This window comes from Pongo pygmaeus, chromosome 9, assembly GCF_028885625.2.
Source record: "Pongo pygmaeus isolate AG05252 chromosome 9, NHGRI_mPonPyg2-v2.0_pri, whole genome shotgun sequence".
NCBI lineage: Eukaryota > Metazoa > Chordata > Mammalia > Primates > Hominidae > Pongo > Pongo pygmaeus.
Genome location: NC_072382.2, coordinates 88,035,779 through 88,046,204, shown reverse-complemented (window position 1 = coordinate 88,046,204; position 10,426 = coordinate 88,035,779). Strand labels below are relative to the sequence as shown.

General features: G+C 43.1%; 1 long non-coding RNA gene across 1 annotated transcript in view; it reads left to right on the top strand.

Moving 5' to 3' along the window:
• The first annotated feature begins 4,056 nt into the window (after nucleotides 1-4,056).
• The window catches only part of LOC134740270 (uncharacterized), a 50,023-nt gene continuing 43,653 nt past the window's right edge, over nucleotides 4,057-10,426 (top strand). The window contains exon 1 of the long non-coding RNA XR_010127608.1: nucleotides 4,057-4,146. This is a non-coding gene — a long non-coding RNA (uncharacterized LOC134740270). The remainder of the gene's footprint in view (nucleotides 4,147-10,426) is intronic.

Genomic DNA, 10,426 nt, shown 5'->3' with positions numbered 1-10,426 from the left:
CACCTGGTTTCCTATAAGCACCCAATTCTGTTTTCACCCAAGAACGTGCTTAATCTCATGGAAAGCCTGCATTATCAATTCCTTTCTCTTTAAGAGATTAAATGATTGGTTATGTAAATTTCCTGAAATGCCTGGGGTTGCATCATTCCACTTGATATGAGGTAAATGGGTAGAATATAAAGCAATGAGATGGAATAGATAAGTCACAGAAAATCCTGTCCTGGTTTCATCATTTTCCTCTCACCCTTTGCCTTTGCATATGGGTTGTTTCCTTTTGCCTGGAATGTCCTTTCCATCTTTCTTCAACTAGGTTATGTCTGTCCTTTTTAAAGCCTTGGGTCATCTTTCCTGGGAAGACATCCCCGATCCTCCTGCTTGCCACTTCCTGCTTCCCTTTCCTTTTATTGATAGGTAGGTTTAAGCCTCTGTGCATTCAACTCTGGGAGCCTTCCTTGCACTGATTGCAATGATCTGTGCATGCATCCATTTCTTACTAAACTGAGCTCCCTGAGTGTGACTTTGAACACCTAAAGTTGTCTATTTATGTACCGTCAGAGCTTGGCACACTGCCTGGCACAGGGCACAAGTTTCAAAATATATGTATAAGGAAGGAAGGGAGGGAGGAAAGAAGAAATGGAGTAAGGAAGGAGGGGAGGAAGGGAGGGTTTTAACCTTGTTAGGTGGAGAAACTGAAGGGCTTTGGTGACAAGTGTGGCCACCATAGGAAGGAAACCAAAGGTGACAACAAGAGCCATCAGGTTGGCAGGACTTTCTGGGAAGATGCTAGGGCACTAGCCCCCGAGAAAATTCTCCAGCCTCAAAGATAGGTTAGGGAATGATCGACTACCCCACCGTGTTGCCTATTGGAAGTTGTCTCTTCTAAATATTTGCTGAAAGTCTACTGTATATAGAACACTGGAATGGGCTAGGGAAGGGAAAGGGAGTGATTTTTAAAAACTATGAAATACGAAGTCCAACTTGGAGTCCAAAAGTGCAGATGACAAAACGCAGAAAGAATTCAGCTGCTATTAACAAGCTTAAAACTCTAAACCTGGAAAAACAAATCCTCTACTGCTTAGTAAATATTTGTTGAATAGCTGAATGAGGGTCCATCGTGTGCCAGCCACTGTCCTGGGAAGGCACCATAGGGGACACAGATAAATAAGACATAACCTTTCCCTCTAGAAGTTCACTGCGGCACACTACGTGCCTCCCTCTATCCTCCTTCCCACAAAGGATCAATGCTACTAGTCCTATCACACTTACTATCTAATTTCTTCCTAAGTCCCTAGGTCTTGTGGTTTAGCTTGAATAGAACAGTTTCTGAGTACCCAGTGTAATGGGCAAACAGTTCCTAAACTGCTGTCGTCTCACCATTTGACCCCTAAGGACACATCTGCTGATGTAAATATGTAGGGAAGGTGGAGGGAAGAAGAAAAAGAGAAGTGAGGATCCCAAAGACCATAACTCTTTTAAAACTTTGTCCGCTCATCAAAACCACCCCTGGAATTCAGAAAGTAAAATATAAAAGTTGAAACTTACTCATTATGTGCCATCGGAGGTATTTAGTCAAAATTCAGCATCTGACCACCTTTTCTAGGCCTATGTTGATTTACAATCTTTGTACCCAGTAGGTCGTTTATGTAGGTGTGTTACCTTGTGTCCTCTGAACCTTCTCTTACTACTGTTAAGTCATAATTGTATAAATACAAAGAGATTGCTCTATAGAAGTTAAAAGAAGTACAGTACATGGTCAGTCCTCCTCATGTATCCAGAGTGAAAAGGCTAAATGTGTGAATAAACTTGGCAGAGAGTTGCCTGGCGGGAGGTGCAGGGCAGTGAGTGGCTCAGTGTAACTGGAGCCTGAGATTCTTGGAGTGGGAGGGAAGGTGGGCTGAGGCCAAGTTATGAAAGGCCTTGGAGGCCGTATTCTCTCCTGTGCTCAGCACAGGGGAGTCGGCAAAAGTTTGAAAGCAAGGAAGGCTCATGTCCCTGTTGGTGTTTTTACATAGCTTGCTCTGTCTGCCGTGTGGACTGTGGGCTGGGAAGAAGGCAAGCAGGAGACAGGAAGACCGGTTTGGATGAGAAACCATGAAGGCCTGAATGAAGGTGGTAGTAGAGAGATGGAAAGGAGGGGGTGATTTTCAGAGAAGCCACAACAAATTGTGTCCTCTGTAGCTCTGGTCAATGAGCCGAATCTTTGCTTTCTAAAAGCAAGGAGTTTCTGTTTGCTCTGCATACCTGATACAGCACACCCCTACGTTGCAAACTAAAGATAAATAACGCCAAAGGCCACAGCAGCTTGCAACACTGACCAGGTACCCCTGGAGATCTTGAGTTTCACTGCATTCAGACTCCCCCTTGCAGTCCGAGGGTCAGCATGACACTGTTAGTGGAGGGGACAGGGTCTTTGGGAGGAGAGGGTAGCATTTAGCTGTTTATGTAGTGCTAAGGGGCCCCACCAGCTCTTCAGGACTCAGAGTTTTCTAACACGACTTATTTCTTAGAGTAGCCGATTCAAATTTCATAGTAAAGGTTTAATTTAGGACAAACTGAATCCAAGTCATGTCTCCCATGTAGATTTTGTTTCTTGACACAATTTTCTTTGCTAACTACTGTGGATTGCCTAACCAGACCTACAGAAAACCATATCGTGGGCCCACACATTTTTTCTAATTCTCTTCCTTTTAAATCAGAAATTCAGTATAACATTTTTCCATAAGTGAATGAGAGAACTACTTCCTAGCTTTTTTGTGTGTCCACCCCCCCACCCCTTTAAAAAAAAAAAAAGAAAGAAACAACAGACCTTCCTTTTGGATTTACATCAGCATTTAGCTAACTTCCTGAACATTTCACCCATTTCCTGAACTTATTCCCAGGAAGGAAAAACATCCTCCTTCAGAAATAAATGCAAATAATCCCAGAGATTATTTCTATTAAATAAATAGTGTAAACGCAATGGAATTTCCTGTAAAATGTATATTTACCATGGATATTTCAATAAAAATGTGTTTGTTGTGATTCTGTAAGACTCATGATATTTGCAGGTAGTCTGAGGAATTATAATCTTTAGTAGCCACTCAAGAGCTAAGTCCTGAACATTTGCAGTTTTCACTCATGTTAAAAAAAAATATATATATATATATTTTTTTAACTGAGAAATAGGAACACTATGGAAAAATTATTCTCGAGGTCAGTGTTTTTTGAAGCTTTGTTTCTTTTAAAAGAGGGCTGTAATGACACCTATTGGTGAATACAGGCAGAACAGCTTTAGGACAGACTCAGTGCAGTGTCCCTGTAATTAGGATTTTTTGTTTATGCGTTTGCTTGGGAGAAAACACATTCCTTACAAGCACTTCTTAAGTACCCTTAATGCCCAGGAATCCTGAGAAGTAGTGACATGGAAACGTTTCCCTTACGTGTTTCTGGCGATGTTCTCTTCTCTTGATTGATGATTCCTCAGAGCCTGCCCACCTCCTAGGGCTAAACTGGCTCAGTTTTAAGAATGGATGAAAAATGTGAAGCTCTGCAGAGGAAAAACATCAATACATCAAGTGAGAAATTTCCCTATATTTTTGAGAAGGCCTCCTCCCATTTGGCTATCTTTTAATGGAGAAGCGTGGTCTTTTTCTGGTGTATATGTCTTACTGACTTTTTAAAGGTGTACTCTAGGCTGACTGCCTGTCATTTCTGCTTTACAGGGGACTTCTTAGGTTCTCTAGTGTTTGGCAGTGGCTGATTTTTAGAGAGGTGATAGGGATCTCAGAGAGGCTGCCCTCACTCCAGCCCCACCCCACCCCTACCACCAGCCCCTCAGAAGGCCATCCAGGACAGATGACTATCTGGCCTCCTTGCACCACCCCCAGGAAGGAGCTCCTTAATCCATCACATCGGCTGATATTCTTCTTTATGTCCAAACCCCTCAGAGTAATATCCAAGACCCTCAGGTCTGGCTCTTCCCCTCTCTTCCAGCCACATCATTCCTCTTCCTCAGACACACCCTATGCTCTAGCCAATCCTAGCCACTTCCAGCTCCTCCTGTCCTCAGATTGTTTCAGTGTTCTCTGCTCCTGCATGCTGGACTCCTCAGCCAGCAGGCTCTTTCCCTCCATGGCCCTTCTGCTCATTCTTCAAGTCCCTGCACAAGTGTTTCCTCTTCTTCTTCAAGTCCCTGCATATGCGTTTCCTCTTCTGGGAGCCTCGCATGATCCAATCAAGCAGAGCCTGTAGCACCTTCCTTTAGGGCACCTCTGAACCTAGTTCAAACATCTGTAATTGTGTGTGTTATATTACATTATATTGTTCTTGTTTGTTTCTCCTCTAGATGCGTTTGAGCTTCTCAAGGACAAGAGCTGTTCTTGCGCCCAATACCCTGGCTGGTTCAGGTGCTCCACAAACGTTCACTGACATCCTGGCAGCAGCCAGGCACTAGATTGTGGCACTAGATTGTTGCATTTGGCTGCAGTGTTTTGACAGGAGCAAATTAGGAGTGGGGCAACTAGTTCAAGGTAGCGTTGACAATGAGAGGACTAGCTCTTTGAAAATGTGCGGAACCATTTATTATCCCAAATGACCTCAGTTTTCACAGCACTAGGAATAAGGTGCTTTCACAAAAATCATCTCTAAGTTTGTGTCTAGTTCTAACACTGGAAGATTCTGTTACCAGAAAGGGGTCCAGATCCAGACCCCAAAAGAGGGTTACTGGATCTCGTGCAAAAAAAGAATTAAAGGCGAGTCCATAAAGTGAAAGCAAGTTTATTAAGAAAGTAAAGGAATAAAAGAATGGCTACTCCACTGACACAAGGCTTCTGGTTGCCTATTTTTATGGTTATTTCTTGATGATATGCTAAACAAGGGGTGGATTATTCATGCCTCCCCTTTTAGACCATATAGGGTAACTTCCTGACATTGCCATGGCATTTGTAAACTGTCATGTTGCTGGTGGGAGTGTAGCAGTGAGGACAACCAGAGGTCACTGTCATGGCCATCTTGGTTTTGGTGGGTTTCAGCTGGCTTCTTTACTGCAACCTATTTTATCAGCAAGGTCTTGATGACCTATATCTTGGCTGACCTCCTATCTCATCCTGTGACTTAGAATGCCTAACCGTCTGGGAATGCAGCCCAGTAGGTCTCAGCCTTATTTTACCCAGCCCCTACTCAAGATGGAGTTGCTCTGGTTCAGACGCCTCTGACAATTCTATAATTAGGGGAGCCATGCTTTAAAATGTGGTTTTAAAAAATCTAGGGCTATGGCAGAGAGTCTACAATTGAATGCAAGAATATTTTACATACACCTGTCTTTTTTCTGGGGAGATGGTTCATACTTTTCAAATAAGGGGTCTGTGATCTCAAAAGATTAAATACCACTGATTAAGAATCATTGACCAAGATGACAATCTTTACTCAGCCTCTGCTGGGTCAGTAGGAGCTAACACCTCAATAGGAGTTAGTGCCTCAGTAGAGAGGTTCGTAATCCAGCAGCTGCAAAGCTCTTGTTGCTTTTTTTCCTACTGCCCTCTATTAGGGCACACGTACTGGTCCCAGTTTGCAATTTAAAAGGGAGGCTTGCAGCCTAAGAGGCTTTTGGGCATGTTCCATTTATGCAGCATTAATGTTCTAAATGTTCTAAATGTAAGAGTAAGGGTGTGAGGGTATGACCAGAACTCTTTTTTTTTTTTTTTTTTTTAATTTTTCTTTACTCTGTCACCCAGGCTGGAGTGCAGTGGCATGATCATAGCTTACTGTGGCCTCAACCTCCCAGGCTCAAGTGATCCTCCCAGCTCAGCCTCCTATTACAGGCACATACCACCATGCCTGGCTAATTTTTTGTATTTTTTGTAGAGACAGGGGTCTCTGTTTCCCAGGCTGGTGTCAAACTCTTGGGCTCAAGTCATCCTCCTGCCTCAGCCTCCCAAAATACTGAGATTACAGGCATGAACCATCACACGGAACAAAACTCTTTCAGCAAGATTATATACCTTTCCCCACATTAAAAAAAGTAATTGGCTGGCTGGGTGCAGTGGTTCACGCCCGTAATCCCAGCACTTTGGGAGGCCAAGGTGGTTGGATCACCTGAGGTCGGCAGTTCGAGACCAGCCTGACCAAGATGGAGAAACCTTGTCTCTACTAAAAATACAAAATTAGCCAGGTGTGGTGGCACATGCCTGTCATCCCAGCTACTTGGGAGGCTGAGGCAGGAGAATCACTTGAACCTGGGAGGCGGAGGTTGTGGTGAGCTGAGATTGTGCCATTGCACTCTAGCCTGGCAACAAGAGCAAAACTCCATCTCCAAAAAAAAAAATAAATAAAAGTAATTGGCATTACCAGAAATGATATTAGTTTTCTTTAGGTTAGGTGCCAGGGCTACTCTGAAAAAGCTACCACACAGAGCCCCCAAGTCCTGCCAGGTGGTTCACAGTGAACCCTCTGGGTAATGCCAGAAATCCTACATGTGAAGCATGATCACTGAAACATTCTGCGACTGTGATCTGGGCCTGCAAATTGCTATGAAGCTTTTCTGCTTCAGTGGGAGATGCCATTGCAAACTGAATTGTGGCTGGCAGGGCTGGATTCCTGGGTGTGCAACATGGGCAGTCATTCAGAGCCCTGTGCTTAGACAGGCCTTGTGCTTTGTTTAATGCTTTGCTGTTGCTATCTTGAATTTTTCAATAATATTTGAACAAAGGGCCTCATATTTTTATTTCACACCTGCTCCTGTAAATGATGTTTGTCCTAAGTGGCTATATATACCTAAGGCAACACCAAGTAGTAGGAAGAGCATGTACTTTGGAGTTGACAGGGGTCAACTCCAATCCCAGTTCCGTAACTTTCTAGTGATGTGACCTTGGTTAAGTTACTTAATCTCTCTGGGCTTCAGTGTTATTATATAAAAATAGTGATTATAATGTCTAACTTTTAGAGTCGTTGGGGTAATTACCAACAGTTGGGGTAATTACAACATTTGGGGTAACAGTATGTGTTTAGTAATTGGTAATGGTTGATAATGACAACAATGATTTGAAAACAACTAGTCAAGAAAGAATGAAATAACATTAATGTGAAAAGACAACCAAAACAAAATGAACAGACAAAAAAATGCCATACACGTAGACTTTTGGGGTTGGGAAGAATCCTAAAGATAAGCTCCTGGGCTGAGTTGTTTTTACCTTTGCCCATCTACAGCACTTTTCTCTTATGATGCATCTTTTCCCCCATTAAACATTGAGAACCTCTGAGAACAGATACTGTGTCTATACTTTAAAAATATTTCCAGCTTCTTGCACAAAGCCTGACACAAAGTGGATGTTTAATAAGCATTGGTTGAAATAATAAACTAGCTCATTATTTTATAGCTGAGGAATCTGAGGCCTAGAGAAGTTAGGTGACTTAAATAAGCTTACAAAACTTGTCCTTGGCAAAGCCAGGGCTGGAGTCCTCTCTGTTTGTTTCAGAGGGATTAGTTATTGCCTGGGGGCCCTGTGTGGACCCAGCCCTTGGAGCTGTTAAACACAATCACACAATCTTTATTGCTTGCTGAATTGCAATTATCAGATTATATAGGAAATGTTTAAGGATTTTATGTATGTGTATTTTTATTTGTTTTGAGTCAAAAATCAAAAGGGAAGAATGGTCATTGAAGCTAGAATATACTTGTGACTGTCCCAGTGAACTCCCAGAAAAAGTAATCCCTCCACTTGCATTTGCTGGAGCACGTGGTTCAGGGATAGTTTAGGCTCCCCTTTCTCCTTTCCCAAATCCTCCCATGCATGAGCTTATCTGCTGTGACGCTGATGTCCTGGATGTGATTGATTACCCACCACTATCTTGGGGACCTGGGAATGACCTTCTGGATGCATTTGTAAGGAACCAGCTTGGGAAGAAAAACAAAAACTTGAAGGCATCCTCTAGTTGGCCTGAGATAAGGGGACCTCAGAGTCTTCTTTCATTAGCCTGGCAAAACAATCCAAACAATAAAAAATCCATAAGAAAATATTCTGCTTCCAGGAGCTTAAAAGATATTTCTCATTTCAGCCACCCAGTCACATGACACTATCTCTATGTAAGACAAACAAATGTTTTTGTGGGTGAGAGGATGAGAGGAAGGGAGGAAAGAAGAGAAGGGGAGGAGTTTAACAGAGAAAGGGAGGGAGGTATGATGAGGGAGGAGAGGTGAAAATGTAGAAAAAAGTTAAGAAAAAAACCAAAGAGAGAGAGAGATGGAATACGTTTGGAAAGAGATGTGGGCCTAATATTTACCCAGATGATCCCAGGAGCCAACTCAAATCATCAGAATGAATTGATCCAAGTCACCTTGTTAAACTTACTTGGCATAATAATAATTATTGTGTGCTGAAAGAAGCAGTGGGGTTCGGTGACAGAGTATGGGTTTGAGTTTTGGCTCTCACGATAATTTGCTGTACAAACATACATCTGTTATTTCAAGTCCCAGGCCTCAGTTTTCCCATCCAGAACTGGGGGAAATAAATGAAACGGGACATATGAAAGTAATTTGAAAAATAGAGTGTGACACAAGCAAACACAGTCTCGAATTTACACTCAAGCTGGATCTATTCTACTTAAATCAAAACAGGCTTTGACGTGCCTCCAGCTTCTCTTTTCATGGACTCAGTACAGTTTTCTACCTTGTGTTTTTAAAGTAAATACATATATAATCCAATGATCTCGTCACATCATTAGGCTCAGGTGGGCTCGTTCCAAATCATGGATACAACACTGAAATCAAAATATGAAAAGAAAAAAAGGTGCGTGGTTTACCCACCATTGTCTAACAAATTTATATAGTGGAAAGAGCAGATGTGGTAGGAATGAGATCTGGTTCAGATTCCACCAGCTCCAATAGTCATCTGCTGTGTGACCCAGGGCAAGTTTCTCAGCCTCACTGAGCCGCACTCTTCCCACTTGGGATATGGGAGCACCTCCCTCCCTATAATGTTATCATAAGGTAGCCGGACAAATGCCTAGCTGGCTCCTGGCATCTGTTAGAGCCTCTGCCTGTGTTGATCATTGCTGTATCCTCAGTCCTAGACTATAGTAGGTATGAAATATGCAGTACTTTCTCTTTCCCTTCCTCTTTTCTACTCCTCTTACCCTATTCCCACGCCCACCCATTCAGGTGTCTTTCCATTGCCACCAAAGTAAAGCCTTGGGTTTGGGTGTCTGAGATACTGCTTGAGAGCATTTTTTTCGAAGGCTTCAGATAGGAAATGAAATCACACTGGCTTATGATTATGCACCATCTTAGGTGTCAGCAATGAAAACAGACTCTAGAGATCATAAATGGAAGGAAATGTATTGGAGTGGTTGGAGAGTGACGAGAATTAACCTTAGAAATGAGTAGAAATTAGGGGAGGGTCAGAAGGCCAGGCCAAAGGAACCACAGCAATGGCGCCTTGGCAGGAGTAGTTTGGTCAGCATGCCTGCCAGCCTGCTTTTGAAAGGACGACCTCCAGCTGTCTCCAGAGGTAGCCACCCACCCCCTGCCTGTGTTTGTATTGCTTCCCTGAGATTCACACTTCAGGGAAAGACCACTTGGTGGGCTGAGCCAAAGTCAGTTACTGACCTCAGATTGTGCCAGGGTTGTGTGTTTATGTGTGAACGAGACAATGTGAGTGTGATTTTGTCCACTTTTGATATGGAAGGTGAGTCCGACCTCACATCAAGAGAAGCCACAACAGTGACCAACCCTTACAGAGGGAGATTTGATGACAGACACCCGTTAATAAAAATATGGCAAATGTTCACTGCAGCTCAGAAGAGGGTCTTCAAGGAGGTCAGAGAATCCACAGCTCTGCTTTGTGCGGGGATGTCTCCTCTTCACCAAAGCATTTAGCATCCACTGGGGTAAACAGGGAGGATCCAGCTGTGTCTGCTCATTCCAAGTGGTTTTGAGAAAACAAAATCAACATTAAATTAAAGCAAATAATCAGAGATTTATTAACACTAAAAAAAAAAAAAAGTCATGGAAACAAAGTTGAATTCAGTTAAATGGTGAGTGAACAGTTCTTCAGATAGCTTTTGCCTGATTTCCACACAGCTGTTTCTCCAAACCTGTCTGCAGTCAGAGGCAGATGCTTGCAAGCAGCCTCTGTGTACTTCCCACACACTCTCAGCCCCCAGCAGACTCTTCTGGAGGCTGGGTGGCCATGTCACTGATGGTGATGGCCCCTGCTTCAGGAACTGACAGTCTGCTTCCTTTTTTGCTGTATCCTTCAAACCTTAATTATACAAAAAAATAAATTCAAGACTCCAGGCCAGCAGCTGAATACACTTCTTGTTTGGGAAAGCCCAATTTTCGGTAGAAAACGACTTTTGGCAAAAGCAGCTCCTGCCCCTCCCCTGCTTTTTGCCCCAAGGTCAAGTATTCTGATGACTCTCAGCAGTCATTGGTCCCACTTCCTGCCAAACT